This window comes from Zonotrichia albicollis, chromosome 6 (genome assembly GCF_047830755.1).
Source record: "Zonotrichia albicollis isolate bZonAlb1 chromosome 6, bZonAlb1.hap1, whole genome shotgun sequence".
NCBI classification, from domain to species: domain Eukaryota; kingdom Metazoa; phylum Chordata; class Aves; order Passeriformes; family Passerellidae; genus Zonotrichia; species Zonotrichia albicollis.
In genome coordinates this window covers 43,092,545-43,109,854 of record NC_133824.1, presented here as the reverse complement: position 1 = coordinate 43,109,854, position 17,310 = coordinate 43,092,545, and the positions used below count along the sequence as shown (strand labels likewise).

Here is a 17,310-nt window from a genome sequence, read left to right as displayed (position 1 = left end):
AGTAAGGAATTAAACTTAGTTGCATTTTATTACAGCAACCTTTGAACCTGAATAGTATTGTATATTGTAGTTGTAGGTTTGAGTACCTCCATTAGGGTAAATCCTGCAGGGCTTTGGCAGTACAGACACCTAACCCCAGACATCACAAATGAGTCACCGGGGGTACCCAGCCCTTTTGTTTACCTCTATAAACAACACAAGCCTCCAGACATGCCTGTTCCATCCCGTGTTCAGGAAGACACCTGAAGCAGTTTAAATTGGAGATGCAAAAGACACTTGGGCTTAAATGTTCATATTCATATTTAGAATTAGAAATGCAATCAAGGCAGTTAGCAAAATCCCACCAAATGCTACTGTTTGCAAGTATATGCCTTGCCTTGTGCTGGATCTAAATATATAATTGCATACCATGCATACAAAGATTAAGTAGGCTTTTTCTGTATTTATCAAGATTATTTTTTTTGGTAGCATTTTAAGTATAATTTTTCCAGGTTGCATTTTATGATTGCTCTGTTTATACTCGGCCTCTTTTGTTATCTTCAGAGAGAAAAGGATCATATCACTAAGGTGTAAGGATGGGTGACAATGGAACAATGATAATAACATCATTATGCAGTGTTTTGTCTCTTGTACCTCCATCACTGCCATGTTTTTTCTGTGATTATTTCAGCCTCAGGAGAAAGTGCTGCTTACTGTTTATGTCAAGAAGGCAAGATTGCTGTTTGCATGATTACAATATCAAGTATGATGCACGTAATGCCTGTGATAATATAAATGCACCCCTCAACTAGCTCCTGTCTTTAATCCTCATGCAACTAGGAAAAGAAAAAAACAAACAAAAAACAAAGAAAACAGTGAGTTGCAAATTCTTGCAGCCTCATATAGACCTTAATCTTGTAGGGTGCCAAATACTTCCACTCCAGTCCAACAGAGGCCTCAAGGACATGGATAATCAGTATTTAACTCCAGGGGAGCATATGAAGAATGGACTAAATGCACTTGGCTGAATCAGGGCCAAAGTGTGGAGTTCTTATACGTACACAGCATATGAGAATAAGAATGAAACAGGTTTTTTTCCAGGCTCAAAAAGATGCTTTATCCTTCTTACTGATCATTCTTTTTTTTCCTTTGAGACAGGTAGGTTGAAGACCTTCTGGCACAAAGAATTATTCTTGTTTAGGAATAAAACAACAGACAGCCAAGAACTCAGTCCTGTAAGGAGCAGACAAGACCTTGCATTAGCAATGTCCTGGATGAAGTGAAAGAATTATTCTGCATCTGTGAAACTGCTATATTTACTGACTGATCTCCCTAACACAATCAGAACTAAGTTATTCAGAATTTATGTTTTTAAAACTTATGATCAAGGCAAAAGCAGCCCAAAATGGATTTATGAAGGCTACGAATTCACAGAGTCAGAGAATGGTTTGAGTTGAAGGGACCATAAAGATTATCTAGTTCCAGTTCCAGCACTCCTGCCATGAACAGGGATACCTTCCACTAGACCAGGTTTCTCATTCACCAAACCAAAAATAAAACCCCCAAAAAACAAAAGGCAACTGAAAAGTAGGATAAAGTCTCTTTTTGGGAAATCTGACATGCAAATGCAGACAAATATGTATTTCCTAGAAACTGGGAGAGATTTACATGTCTTGGAAAGAGTAGCTCTTCCATGAAGGAATTATGAATCAAAATAATGACAGGGGACTTTAAAAGGATAACTGAAAGCTATGCAATTTTTACCATGCAGAATCTAGGAACTCTTGCACCTGAAACCATCCTAAATGCAAAACGATTACCTATGTATGGGTGGAAAAAAATAATGTGTTTTTAATGCTGCAATATAAAAAGAGAAAACTGCTAGTCTATAGCTAATGCCACTGGCACAAATCCATTCTCTAGCTTTTCATTAAAACTAGAATGACTTTATAAACCTTCCTTTGTTTTTACTGTGAAAAATTTGTCTCAAGTTTCCCAGATAAGATATTTATTAAGTACTCTTCTGCTCCAGGCAACAATGCAATTTAGAAAATGCTTTTATACCTTAACAACCAACCTTGAATGGGTGTTTCAAAAGTAGTGGTTTCACCCACAAATTAGCCACTTACGTCCCACTTAAGACCTATTTTTGACCTCATCTTCAGTATAAGCATGAGCTGGGTCCTGCTGCATCTCTCTGCATTAAAATGCACTTTTTCTCTCTTTTCCTTTATCCTTCTTCTCCCACTCTAATTGACATATATGGAAAAGTTCATGCAATTCACTGAAGGAACATTCCAGCACCTCATTCCAGTGGAAGATTCTTTGCTGTTCTGTGGATAAATACAAACTGTAAGAGGGAATTTCCTGCCTCATACTTTCCTTACTCCTTTGTATACTTGTATACTTTATAACTGTGATCATGTTTTATAGCTCTGTCTCACAGGAAAGAGAACAATATTGTTCTGGGGAAGCAATCAGTATTTTGGAGCTTTTTACTATGATATATGTAGACAATTGCAAAGCTTACCACTGCTCATTAGTAATACCCAAATAATTCTAAAATGGAGGTTGTTAACTGAATCTTCAGGCACAGAGAGGGGAAATTATTATCTTCTGGTTACCCAGAAAGTCAATGATTAAGCTGAGAGCTGAACCCAGGACTTCTGCACATTAGGCCAGTCCACTGGCTGTTATGCCACAGTGCCCCTGCCATAAATCTGCTTGATGGATTTTTCAGTCATGGAACATTAAAGGCTCTGCTCTTTTCTAATGAATATGTTTAAAGAAAACAGTACAAACAAAAGCAAACGTAACACTTAAATTATCTGAGACATCCTGCTTTAATGTCACATTTGGATAAAGGTTTTCCTACTGGAGACCTATGGATTGTGGTCCATACTGGAAAATGCTTTAGCCAGTACCACTAGCTGGCATACTGGTATCTATTTATGCCTGAAAACACAGCATAATCAGTTTTAGTTGCTTAAGAACACTCTTAGCAAACTTTTATGACCAAAACCTTGGCAGTGCAGCAGAAGTGGCAAGTAGCAGAAAATTGCCTGCAGTGTTATTTGCCAGATTACTTGAACTATTTACACTGGGATTTCAAGTATGAAGTATTAAAAACTCAGGATTTGGAGAAGTCTTGGACCATATATTTTTGTTCCTAGCTACAACAAGATGGACAGAGGAGCATTATGATACAGCATGACTGACTAAAGGAAGCATTTTTTAAACCACCTGAAGCATTTAGGAGTAGTTCAGTTCAGTTTGAACTGCTCAGATTTCTTTTTTAATTGAAGATTTTGAAAGCCAATTGATTTAAATTAAATGATCAACCTTTCACATCTACTTGTTTAAGATTCATGTTGACATTGTACTAAATACAGCCATATAGTTTGTATTCCAGATAAATTGATCTGACTACAAGCCTCACTCTTTAGTATGATTCTTACTCCAAGATAAATCAATATTTAATATCTCCTGCAACAGCCTCTGTAGATAATTTTAAACCTTTTCTCCATCCCATTAAGTTACCTTTAAAAATTCTTTATACAAGGCTTCACAGATGACTTCTGAAAAACTAGTTTATGAAAAGCAGTCTGAAATTCATTAATTCAGATGGAAAAGGTTTTTTAATCTTGCTGCATTGTGCTGATCTCTAAATCCATCTCTGTTTAGCTAATTCTCCTGCTCAGCTAATTTTAAGAATAAATAAATACTTCTTGAAAATCTGTAACACAGGTTTTTAAACGTAAACAAAAATATCTTTGTACTGCCAGCTTTGTAGTACAAGATATCTCTGGGGTATGAGCTTCTGCAGAAACAGACTAACCAAGGCTCTCCCTGACTCCCTGAGAGGATGGGCACTCTTCATCACCAGGTACCAACCTCCAGCCAGCTCCACCCCCACTGTCACATCAGCTAAGGGGAGCAGTGATAAGCAGCAGCATGTCAGGCTCAGACAGCAACCACATCCCAAACTCCATTTTGAATATTAAAAACTATGTCTGCTCCCTCTCTCCTCCCCACCCTCCAATCTGGTGCAGCAGCTGAGAAGGAAAAACATCTCTTCCTCCCCCCTCAAACCTCTCCTATGGCTAAGGGCCCCGCTGGGAGAGGAGGCTTTGATATCAGAAGAATGCAAACAGCAAGGCTCAGGTTTGCTGCTTCTTAGGGTTTAGAAACAGAGACTTAAGAGGAATTTCAAATGATTATACATTGGGAGAACTGAAAGGGATGATGCCAAAAAAGAAGGAAAGAGCTATATACTCTGGAGCTATATGGTTGTAAATCCACCATTTAAACTATAGGATTTTCTCATTCCTGTCTGTGCTCTCCCTCATTCTCTCATTCCTTATCCTGTAATACACTCAAAGTGCATTTTCAGGGACAAATTATGCAGGAGTGAAGTTCTGTCCCATTCCTCCCCTTCTGACCTTCTGGTCCCCACAAACAGTCCACAGAACTTTAAAACATCTGATTCAGCTATTTGTGGGGTCATGCTGAAAAATCAAACAGCAAAATGTTTCAGCTTAATAAAAGGGGAAGCTTTTGTTTTCAAAGCCTTTGCAGCTTTTACAGCAGAATTGCTCAAATAGTTCTGTCCTTGAGCAGGCAGCGAGCTGCAGCTAAAGCTGCTGAGAACCTCTTTGCACTGGAGAGGCAACTTGCTAGACTGAGATAGCTCTTGCCTTTCAAATCTATTAAAGATCTTCATCTCAGGAGCTGTAACTGCTTTGGTTTCTATCAAAGCACAGCCTAAAATGGTCTGATCCTAAATGAGTTCTGTCATCAGTTACAAAATAGAATTATTAAAGAAAAAAAATGTGACTGATAACTCACAATGAAGTTTTCAATTTTATCTCCATTCCTTTGCTACTCCAAGCAATCAAAAACGTGATAAATTGTGTATTTTGCTTATGGAAAATGGTCAGCATTTAGCTCAGTTGTGAAGTCAAATCCAAGGCTGATTTAGCAACAAGAATGCAGCTGTATAGAGAACATACCCACAAAACAACAAAGAGAGGTGAAATACCACTATCTCTTCACAGCATGAGATGATAGTGGAAATTCTAATGTGGAAATTGTGTTCTGCCCTATTAGTTAATTAAGATGTGACACACAACAGCAATGAAGGTGCTCTTCTTATGAGACACTACAAAGAGCAAAGGCAGGGTGAAGTTAAGCAACCAGGAAGAGCAGCAGCAAGGAGAAAAGGAAAGGAGGCACAAAGTAGTAGATCTTTGCAATCACTGCGAGAAAATTCCCCCCTCTGCCTCGTGATAAGAGACTTCCACTACCTAAACCATAGGCTGAACAACATTAAGAGCATCCTAATACTGCAGCACTGGGATCTCACAGCAGTTGAAGGGTGATGAAGTAAAGCAGTCCCTGATTCAGAGGCACATGGGCTGGGATGCATCCTTACCATAGCAAAAGCTTTACATTAGGAGAACTTAAGTGGAGTCAAAACCAGGAAATTGGGTGCTTTTTTGCCCTTTTAACTGGATTCTTTATACTCTTATAGCACATATAGTGACTACAGTAACATGGCATAGGTGGGGAGAGAGGGAAATCACTTGGTGAACCAAGCAAGGAGTCACTTCATCATCTTCCCTGGTAGGATAACTCACACATGCACTACTAATTTCCTGTACTGCAGTTCATTCCTTTTGCCTGTCCCTGCTAGTGAGCACATCCTGATAAACTGTGGGTGGCTTTTGGGCTGAATGGAATGGATATCCTGCACAGCAGAGCGTGCTGGTTATTGCAAACACTGATAGGCACCCCAGTCTGTATAGGGTCAGTTTGTAACTGTGAACATTCCAATTCTGTGAAAGAGGAAAAATAAACCTTGCAGGAAAGAGGGTGGGAGCAGACCCACAGGAAAAGGTCTTCCTTGCATTTCTAAGTTTTGGGCTCTTTCTGAATGGAAGCTCTAAGAGCTGGCATATCCTTCCTCAATGAGACATTGTGATGACACAGGGTGATCTGTAGTGTGACACTGGAAAATAAAACACAGGAGTTATGAAAAGGTCATGCAGGTAATCCCTTTTTAAAGGGGAATCCCTTGGGAGGGAGAGAGCAGCCATACAACCTAATCTTATTCATAGTATTCAAAGAGCTTGAGGAAAAGAATTCTGGCAGGGAGCTGGCAGCTGAATACATTTTGGCAAACTGCTGAACCTCTGACAGACCAAGAAGTTTTACAGTACATGATGTGTCAGTGACTCACTTTGTATACAGCTCTAATGCACATCCTCCCAATGATGGCTTCTAAACAGAATGTAAAACAAATGTACCAGCATTCAAAACACAGCCAAGAGTGTTCCTGTGTTTTAGAAATGGGAAAAGTGGGATGCACAAAGCAAGAATCTCTATGCATGTAAAAAGACTATTCATCCAAATAGGAGGCATATAATGAAATTGTTACTTCACAATTGAACTACAGGATGCAAAGAAAATGGAAGGGAGACAGGAATGCTCACACTGCCTACTGTCTCAAGAAGCCCTTGGTAACAGTGAAATCATGCACCCAGCTACTGATCAACACAGGTCTGACATTAAACCACAAGTGTCCACTTCTCTTACGGGCTGTTTAATAAATTGCTTTGGAACGGGTGGAGGCAGAGAGATCTTTCCAAAACCATGTCTCAGTGTTCTCCCTCAGTTAATGAATGTCAGCAAGTGGAATAGAACAGAAATTTGATATGTTTTTCTAGCCTTTCTTATAGAAGCATTTGCAACATGGTAGAGGCCACAGGGATAAAAGCGGAATAGTGGGAAATTAATGTTGTCTGTAGATTTTCAGGATGTAAGCTGGGCAATTTCAGCTTGTGGGTTAGGAGTACTTTAGGTTTTAAGTAGTGTTATAATGGCTTACTATGACTTGAACAAGATTTTAATATGAGCAATCTGATGTTCAGTATCATTTATTACCCTGTTACACATTTCCAATTGAGATAGACCTGTTTGTGGAGTTGGTATTATGTGACTAGAGATGAAGAAACTATGTGCAGTGAACATTTAATGCAGAAATTAGAGTATTTCTTATCTTTTCAAACTACCCCTGGAGGTTCAGCAATTTTCTATACATGTATGAGTGTCACTGCTTTAGCAATCCAACTTTTTAGAGCTCTGCATAAGCTGTGCACTTAAATGCTCAGTGGTTTTCTACTTCTGATTTATGCTGTAGTTGGACCCCTAAGATAAATGACATTGTTTTCAGTGCCTAGCTCAATGATAATACAACTTTGCCCTAAATTACCTGGAAAAAAAAAAGGCAACTGGGAATTCTCTCAGCTCAAAGGCTTCTTAGGTAACGAAAAGCTTTTACTTCAGTCTATCAGCTCCTGCATCCAAAAGCCTCAACACCACAGAAAACCCCATGAATCTGCCTCTGGCATGCCACTGTTAGGAAAAAGATGGCAGTGGTAAGGGATAGTGCAGCAAGGCCTTCAGCAGCCCTAGATTAAATTGCTGCAGAGTTCAGGGAGCTGCTGTAAAGATCTATAATTAGCACTGACACTTTATCAGGGGCTGGAAGATCTCCCTGATACTGCATTCCTCATTTGGTCAGTGGGGGCTGCATCAGAGCCTCCACTTCTGATTAAGAGGGGTTGAGCAACTTGGGCATAAAGTGCAAATGCCTAATTGTGCACAAATGCCCATGGTCAAATGTAAATACAGTCATAGAAATGAAACCCTATTTGCATGAATATTTGTGAAAAGAAACAAAGCAAGGACTAAGCATGGTCCAGCTCCATTAATCAGATTTCAAACAAACACTTGCAATGTTTCACATTATTGGCTCAAGTCTTCTCATGAGAAAAAAGAAGACAATTTTACCTGTTAGCATGCTTATTCTTTTGACTGAAGCAGAACAGTCAAGGCAGCAAAAAGTATTGCATAATCCCACAAACAGGCAGCTTAGTAAATATCCTTAAACAACAGGGAGTGAATTTGAATTTATCATACCTATTGATGCAGCCTAATGACACTTGAGAAATGGGAGACATTTTTAATTTTAGAAAGTAATGAAGTATCAGGGAAAGCAATCCAAATTTATCCTTGCTGTACTTTATCTGCTGCAGCAGAGAGTTATATTGGCAATGCATTTGGTGCAGCAAATTTGCTTAGAGGAATACACAGAGCCTGGAAAAAAAATGGAAGTAACTTTTGCGGATGTCTCTGCTTGTATCTAAGTGTGAAATAATATGCAAGTGTATTCTGTAGTTCTCAGGACAATTGAGGAAGTGATATGATAGGATTGTGCAGCTGCCATTCTGACCCACAATTTAAATCAATGAATATATTCTTGTTCTAGCAAATTTATGCTCGAACAATAATTTTCAACCTATCTTTATTGTTTTGTGGAGAAGCATAATAAAACCACAGAATAAATTTCAGCATATATCTGTAAATTCTCCTGAGTAGCTTGGGAAATGTATTGTATATAAGATCATTATGCTGTTACAGTCATCAAAAAGACACTATCCTTTATGGCAGAACATCATCTTTTGGAAAAAATATCCTTGTTGGTTTGTGCAAATTTTTCAACACATCCCTGAGACATGATTCAATCTAATTCTGTTCATTTTGAATTTTCAGTTGCTCCAAAATTTAAGGGAGAAGGCCGAAATGGGGCAAAGTTTGTATCCTTTTCACATTTAGATACCCCATGCAAAGGAAAAAGCAGTGCATTTGGCTTTTTTTTTTTTTCCTTGAGCTGGAAAGGCAATAGAAGAAAGGGGACAAGTCCCCATTATTACTAATATCATCATTATCATGATCATTTTAATTAACACTATTATTTATTTGGCCTAAAACCTGAAGTTAGACAACCTCTTCAAGTAGCCCTGACAACAGAAATAAAAAATCATAACTGTGTTCAGCAAGAATAATGTTAAGCATAGGTAGTGGCACAACCTCTAGCAGCCAATATTCAAGTGTAAAAATAGCTCCTGATACCAAAAGTTTGAGCTGATTTCTTTCCTGGAAAGAGTATTTTGTTACCAAGTGCTCTTGGCATTGAACTGAAGACATGAAATACTTTAAAAGTTCATCTAATATAGGAAATTTCTACCCTCTGCAGTGTGTGTGCATGTGTGTATACATAAGTATGCCTCTCTATATATGTGTACCTAGTCATTCAAATAATAATGTTTCATATAGGCTTTTAATGTTCTCTTTTATTTTCTTATATCTGTACATCACTATTGGGCTGGTCAAACTTTTTTTTTTAATTTATGCTCCTGTAAAATTTCCATGATTTATAGTTTGCCAAGCTTGCATATTTTTCACTCAATTAATTTTGATAATTTAATCAATAGAAAAAATAATTTAGATTTTATTTTAATCAGCCTTTACATGACTTAAGGGACTAAGAATTTCACTGTACATCTAATGCATTGGAACTGAAATGCACAAACTACCAATTTTTTAAAGACAATTTTAGAAAGTAAGGTAATTGAGCAAAAGGTTTAAAAACAAAGGTCGCACAGAAAATTCTTCTATAGGTGCAAACTGGATCTATAAGCTGTCACCCAAGCTAAATTATCTGCAAATTTAGATGACCTACATATGCCAGAGATTTTCCACTGTTTCTTTTTGTCTTCTACCTGTCAGTTCCACAGTTTCAGTGAACATGTATTTTTAATGTGCAAATTTCAAATACATTATTTGTATGTCTTTCTACACACAGCATACAAAGTAAACCTAAAAAAAATAAATTTAGTAGGTGCATTGATAGATACGAGTGTGACTACACAGGTGTAAATAGCATTTGAGCAAAAGCATGTGATCAATTAAAGGCTGCATCATACATTACCTAGAGACAAAGTCAACGATTCATGAGCAGCTTTAATATTTCTATCTCTGGGGCTGAAGGAACAGCCTTGACAAGATTTCATACCCACAGCCTCCTGCACCTGGTTCCCATTACAAACCTGGCCTTGATAATGGGGCTGTGTTCTTCTGCAGGGGCTGATGTTAGCAGTGGTATTTTCCTGCCATAACTCTCAGAAGCTGAGCACCAACGTTATGGCTGTGTTTGACCCCTCTGTGCATGAGCAGTCACAGCCTCTATCACCTTTCTCACTACTTAGATAGAGATCAGATAAAACATTTCTCTAAGTATGGGTACAATGTCTGACCTGTTTTTATTTCCTGGGCTATCTACAAAAGCTGGTGATACATTACAGGCTTCAGGGTTCTATCTAAAGTCAGATTAGTTGTTTTCCTTTTTAGTTTATAATTGCAACATTTCTGCTTAAAAGATATGATTGGAGACACAGGGATTTTTTTTTCCAAGAGGCTCTGCTTTGAATTTAATTTCAAATTACACTGACAGTTCTAGTGTTCAAGGATAAATCCCTGTGTCTGAGAGCTACTAAAACCATTGAGCTATTCAAAAATGCATATAATTCCCGACCAGAACTCACAAAAGAAAAAAATGACAATGCTCACTGTGGCCCTAAATATCCTTAGAAAACCAATGCAAACACGTATGACATTCATACAAAAGCAGAAATAAGCTACACCTTGAACTTCTTAAAAAAATAGCAGGGAATTCCCTGAAGGGATATGCTGCCCGGGAAGGCCATCATACCACACACAATACACCCTGAAAAAATATGTTGCTTGGAATCATTACTATTTTCCCCCCATTCTTTGTTACAAATGCATATGGATGTCAGCCTTTATCTTATCTTGGCATGAAAATTCAAACATTGGAAGCAACAGCATAAATAAACAGAATTTCTCCAGCTAAAAAACTAAGTGTTTGAGGTCCAGCATGCTTTCCAGTTCTAATAAAAGGGGGCAGTATTACATCAGCTGAAATTCTGAATTGTCCAAATTATCATAAAAAGAGCTGGAGAGGGATACAAGACTGCTGAATTCCACTGAAAATAGACTGTTACTGTGTATGCAGCCACAAATCTGCTTGTCTGCCTTGGGGTAAAATTTTCAGAGCTAGTTCAGTGGGACTTAGGCTCCTGCATTGCAGCCACTTCAAAAAAATTTTACTTGAGTCATTATTATCCTTTCAAAACTATTAAGGAAATATTACAATGGGTATAAAATGAAGACACATGTTTATGTAACTACGGTAAGCCCTAAGCCTAAAAAAGAAATTGCAAAATTATTGCAATTTCAAAAAATTCTGGAACAAACTGAGGTTTTTTCTTTTGTTTTTTCTTTTTTTTTTTTTTTAATACAGATTTTTCAGATTAAAATACTGGTGTTCAAATATGGCTTTAAAAAATTAACTTTGAACACTTGATGTAAAAAAAAGTTATCACTTACATATGTTATGTACAGCCAGAAGCAGATTACTAAACTGAGCAGATTCACAGTCAAGTATAAAGGACATTTGTTTTGTAAGAAGTATGGGGACTGCTGGGATTTGTATTTGAAACTTTTCCCTATTCCAGGGCGTTTAACTTAGACCTGCCACTTGTCTGTTCTAAAATGATGGATCTGCTAAGAGGTTGTCTCCATGCAACGTGTCCCTCCACATCCCAGAAAGTCCCAAGGGAAAGGTTTGTTGGCTGAGCAGGATGACATAGTCAGGAAAAAACACTTTGCAGTGTCTCTTTGTAGGAATCAAAGTCTTCATTAGACAGATGGAATACACTCCCACTGAGTTGAATAAATTGCCTATATTCTTGCAAGAAAGTGAGACCACACTAACAGTTCCTCAAGTAAATCAATGTCTTTCTTTTTTCCCTTTCTATACAGTTCTAGATTTTTAATTATAGAATCTAAATACTTATATTACATCATCTCTAATTGTAAGCTGTGGGAGGGCAGGACCTTTCTTAAGTTACAGTGAGACCAGAACTTGCTACAATAATTGTGGAGACAATACCATAGAAGAAGTAATAACTTTACAAAACTAGTCATATGCTATTTTTACTGCTATTCCTTCCCCCCCCCTAATTTTTAGGCATTCATCCTTAAATTAGAAGTAGAACAAAGGTTTAACCAATAGAAATAAAGACCCAATTGAAAATGCTCACTGTGTATGTCTCACTGCAGACTGAAATATAAGCATTGACCTCTTATTTACAAAGTATCAATAGTCTGTTAGAAGAAACTAAAGGGGAAAAAAGAAAATACAATTTTCTTAAAAGGAAAAAAAAGGAAATGAGAAGAGATCAGTACCTGCAAATCTAAACCACATATTCATAAAGATTTATAAGAAATCCACAAGGCCCTAATGACCAATTAATTCATGTTCTAAATTTAAGAGTGGTCAGGACTCCTTTCAGTAAAAGGAAAAAGAGAATTGCACGCAGAATGAACTGGGAAAGTATTTGCTTAACTATATGTTTGGGGTTTTTTAACAGAGTTGAGAATTGACTCATAGAAAGGATGCTTGTAACAAGGTGATCCTCTGTGATTGTCTGAGAAACCTCCTGCACATACAGAACAGACAGTGAGACTCCTGCCACTGCAGTTGTTCTGTCTCTGATGCTGAATGCATGGGGAGAAAAAAGCTGGCAAAAAACTGATGGCAGCATAATGCAGCATTGCTTGGTTTCAGGAAAATAACAGTACAATGCTGGAGCCATTGCTGTGGGCAGCCAAAAGGAGATTATGCATGACGAGTGACTTTTCCTACAAAGACTTCCTGAAGTGTTTTTGTACAAGTTTGTACATGTGTGCAGGAGCTTCATATACATGATGAAGTGTAACAGCTCCAGAGGAGTTGTTACACTCTATTGTCTCAATAATCCACATACTTAACAGTCCCTAAATACAGCAGAGCGAAACGCCTCCAAAGGGGTCGTTATGGCTTATCAAGTCAAATCCAAGTGCCTAAATATGGATTTTATCAATAGACTGTAATATCTCCAGGGGTGAATAATACACGTTTTTAAGAATATGCACATTTTGCATACAAACTGTGGGTCTATATTAGGGTAAATTACGTGGATTCAACTTGTGAAACTTTGATTTAGAGATAAGAAAGGAATAAAAGGCTCATTAGAAGAGGTGCTAAAGTACCATGATTCCCAGGAAGTAGGCAATGACTCATGTCATTTATTTTGGGGTCTAATTCTGCTTTCCTTCTGCAAATACACAGTTGTCTGAAAATCTACAAAAGATGAAGAATGGAATATAAACATGAAAATGTTATATTAAATTCTGCTTACTCTCAGATCTCAATGAATATGCTTCATGGAAAGTAAATGGGGATGTGGGGATACAAATATGTTGTGGTAATTGATTTTGTATTTATTCTATCTTGACTTCATAGATTTTCCTCCAATCATAGTTCTACCTATATTTTTTATACAAAGATTTTATGAAGCATCTTTGTCAGCATTTTCCTGCTTTATGTACAAAAAAGATAGGATCTGATTCTTTTTAAAATAATGTCAGTTATCTTATAAATTATATAACATTTTCAGATTCATTTAGAGCCTTAAATCAAAGCAAATCTTCTAGGCAATGACGGTAGTTTGAAATACTGAAATAAATACAAGTAGCTGAAGCAATGCAGATTTTGTTTAAGTACTCCTTCTTGTTGAAGGTGAACATGGCTTGACTGGAAATAAGTCACATCCTGCAAACAAGGATGAATTTTTGGTATAATTTTACTTTTGCTTCTATCACATGGTAAAAGCTCTGTATATTATTTTCTTCATTTTCCTAACTCTCCTTTCACAGTGTTTCTGTTTACTCTGTAAAATGACTCGCACCATCATTGTTCCCTTTCCTCAGTCAGACCACGCTGGAGTTTCTTGCTCCACCTGAAGTGCAGCAGAAAAATTCAACTCTGCTATAGTGATTTTTTGCCTCATGTGCATAGTACTGGTTTAGGCTCAGAGTTAAGCTTAGTTCATGTGCTGCTGAGTTTTGGATTTGTGACCAAAACAGAGCTGGATAACACAGGGATGTTTCACCTATTGTCAAGCAGGGCTTCTAGAGCAAGCCCTTTTCTGGTGTTGGTGCTGCTCTGCCAGAGAAGGCTGGGGGTGTGCCAAGCACTGAGAGGGGGACAGAGCCAGGCCAGCTGACCCCAGCTGACCAAAGGGATATTCCACACCATATGACATCAGACTCAGCAATAAAATCTGGAGGAAGAACGAGGAAAGGGAAATGTTTGGAGTTTTGGCATTTGTCTTCCCATGTAACTTATTCGTGCAGAAGCTCTGCTTTCCTAGGAATGGCTAAACATCTGCCTGGCAATGGGCAGCAGTCAATGAATTCCCTGTTTTACTTTGCTTACATGCACAGATTTTGCTATACTTACTAAACTATAGTTATCAACACACAAATTTTCTAATTTTACCCTTCTGACTCTCCACCCTATCCCACTGACAGGAGCAAGGGAGCGGCTGCATGGTGCTCACCTGCCCATCCTAACCCTCCTCAGCACACAAATAACTCCACAGGATGTTATCATCTCAGAAGTGTAATGCTTAATACTATGGCCAATGACAATGTTGGGCTCTCCCAGAGTGCTGGATGTTTTTGTTTTGGTCTTTCTCATTTTCATGAGTGAATCTCTGAGAGTACTTTGAAAGTCTTTGTAGTTTGTTTTTTTGGTTTTTTTTTGAACAGCAGAATATGAACACAAGCAATTTTCAATTCTGTGTCTGTAAGCAAATACAAAGCTTTCTGAGATTTGAATGACACATTTTCAAAAAGGCCTAAGCCTAGGCTTTGAAGTTATGTACATAATTTTGTGAGTCCAATCATTTGCACAACAAACTATTACCAACTATCTGAACTTGAAGACCAGCAACTGACCAGAACTCAATAGCTTTTTAAACCAGCTGCAGGCAATTAATTTGTCATCTTTCTCTGGTGCCAGCTTCCAGCAACTCATTTCTACAAGTCTAATTACCTGAAGCCAATTTCTGAAAATTTGGTCCTGAAAACACAGGGTTCTGATTCTTCAAAAGAAACCAATCCAAAATTGCAACTGTTATCAAAGCTTCACTGGGATTATGACAGAAACTACATGCAGTTTTCCTGGCATACAATTATTTCAAAATTATGTTTCTCTAATTGAAGTGATCTAGCATTCCTGCTCCCCCACCTCCATTTTGATCATCCTGCCCATCATTTTTAGAGTAAAAGAAGTATATCATAATGTAAAAATTGAAAGGCAGAGGGTGAAGGGGAAAAGAAGAGTCTTCTAGAATTCTGTTTGTGCAAAGGATGCTTCTGGTTTTAATGTATTTTATACTTGCTATAAAATATAAATACATTTTTTCTTACTATTCATGACTGAATTAATACTTTTATTTTCTTTAGGATAAGAGTGGGGATATACCATCATTGAAAATGACTGATTTATATCTCACATTTTTGCAACCCCTACCTTTCCTTACATCTGTGGGGTGAGGATAACAGACCAGCACACCAGAGGTAAAACCAGAGCACAAACTACAAGCCTTTCCTGCCTTAATGGCTCTGTAGTACCTGCTGCAATAAATAAACCCAGCAGGATTACATAGGGTCACTAAGAGACTTAACAACAGATTTCCCTGCTGCTGTTTTATTCTTAGGTCTTGAAAGTTGCAAGTGCCTCCCTGAAAAGTCTCCTCACAAAAGATGGCATTTGAGAATGATGGTGTTTGTATCTGTTAAAGAGTTACGATTCACTCTGCTATATTTGCAAGGAAAATAATTTTTATTTTTTTTTTTTTGCTCAGACTGCCTGGTGTTAAACCTCAATCCAGAAGCTGTGCATCAGTCTGTGTATTGCTAGTAAAACTGGCACAAAATAGAAATTTCAGATTATTCACTGAAATATTTACTGACTCTGCTTTAAAGGGTGAAAGATGAAATAGTAACTTGTTATATCGAATACAAGACATAAATATGATACTGAAAATACACAGGGGACAGACTCAATAAGTAAGTGGATGCCATTTTTATACTTATTTTTCAAAGGGAAATCAAATGTTAAGAATTCTTTTAATAGCCCTTATAGCATATTAGATATTTTTTAAATGTCAAGCCACTGAAACTCATAAAATAAATTTTAAAATAAGCATAATTTTATAAACTCTTAATACTGATTCATGTATGTGACATTTTTTTATTTTTATAACCTGGGTTTTAGTATCCTGCCTCTTGATTACTTAAGGCAAACACTGACTTTACAATTAGAGTGTTTGAAGACAGCCTGCTTGATCAGTTATTAATTTCTATAATTTTATATCAACTTGTATTAAATAGGGTTTCCAATTATGAGTTTCAAACTAATACTAGCAGACATATATATTTATTATACACTGAGTCTGATTCAGAAAAGCATTGTTTATCCTGTGTGGCAACATTTTAACCAATCTTTTTGAATAGCCACTACTTAATATGAGTACTCTAAAGAAACTATCAAGCAAAAATATAAAATGCAATTAAAACGTGTGTATCAACCTTTAATGGGTCTGTTTATGCCATTCCTATGTCTTTCTGTGCCTTGCTACAAAACACTCACCCAAGCATTCCTTTGTGGGCTGAGAAAAGATCAGAATATTATCAAATTCATCATTTAAGTTACAGTTAATATTCTGCTGAGCCTTATACTCAACCTGGACTCAAAACTCCTGTTATTCTTTGGGCTACAACATAGTCTTCCCTCCCTCACCCAAGAAACAAAGAACCTACACTGCCTTCTGATATAGAAATCACAGAAATTTACAGGCATTGGAACCTGCTGTTCTGGAGAGTTTTAACAAATAGTCTGAAACACCGGTTGCTGTATGGGCTAATTAATATGTCAGCTTTCTTTCCATTAATTACTAAATTTCATCATAACTGTTCTATTTGCCAAAGCTTTAGTGACTACTGGGACAATGCTTTTCCTTTCTAGATGACGGGAATAAGTATTGCTTATTCTAACTGATCTAACTGGTCTCTAACTGATTTGTGTCAGAGGTGAAAAATAACTTGTGTGCTGCATTTTTTGCAGCCTGTGGAACCTCTAGGGAAGCTCACAGAGAAGCATTCTCCACCCAAAGACAAAGAGGCATTCTCCATCCAAAGGGCTGCCTTTACTTCAGCCAGGTACCAGAGACCTGCTGCTGGAGCACATCCTGAAGACCTCAGAAAGGCCTAGAATGGGACAACACAGGTTCAGGGGATTTTCCAAGAGTCTTGTTTGTCCACTGACTGGTGATAGAAACTGTTCCTTACCTTTCCTACATGCTCCCAGGTTGCTATTTTGTAAGCTGGATCATGTCCTGCTCAATGCTGGTCCCGTTATCCCAACACTTTCTCTCATATATCCTTTTACTCTTAGTGTGACACCTCATTTCAGAGATTCAACACTGAAGATTCAGCAGAGAATGTTTAATC

At 37.5% G+C, this 17,310-nt stretch overlaps 1 protein-coding gene across 13 annotated transcripts in view; it reads right to left on the bottom strand.

Annotated features, from left to right (window-relative positions):
* The window catches only part of SOX6 (SRY-box transcription factor 6), a 369,248-nt gene that overhangs the window by 40,839 nt on the left and 311,099 nt on the right, over nucleotides 1–17,310 (bottom strand). The gene's annotated exons all lie outside the window — the stretch shown is intronic.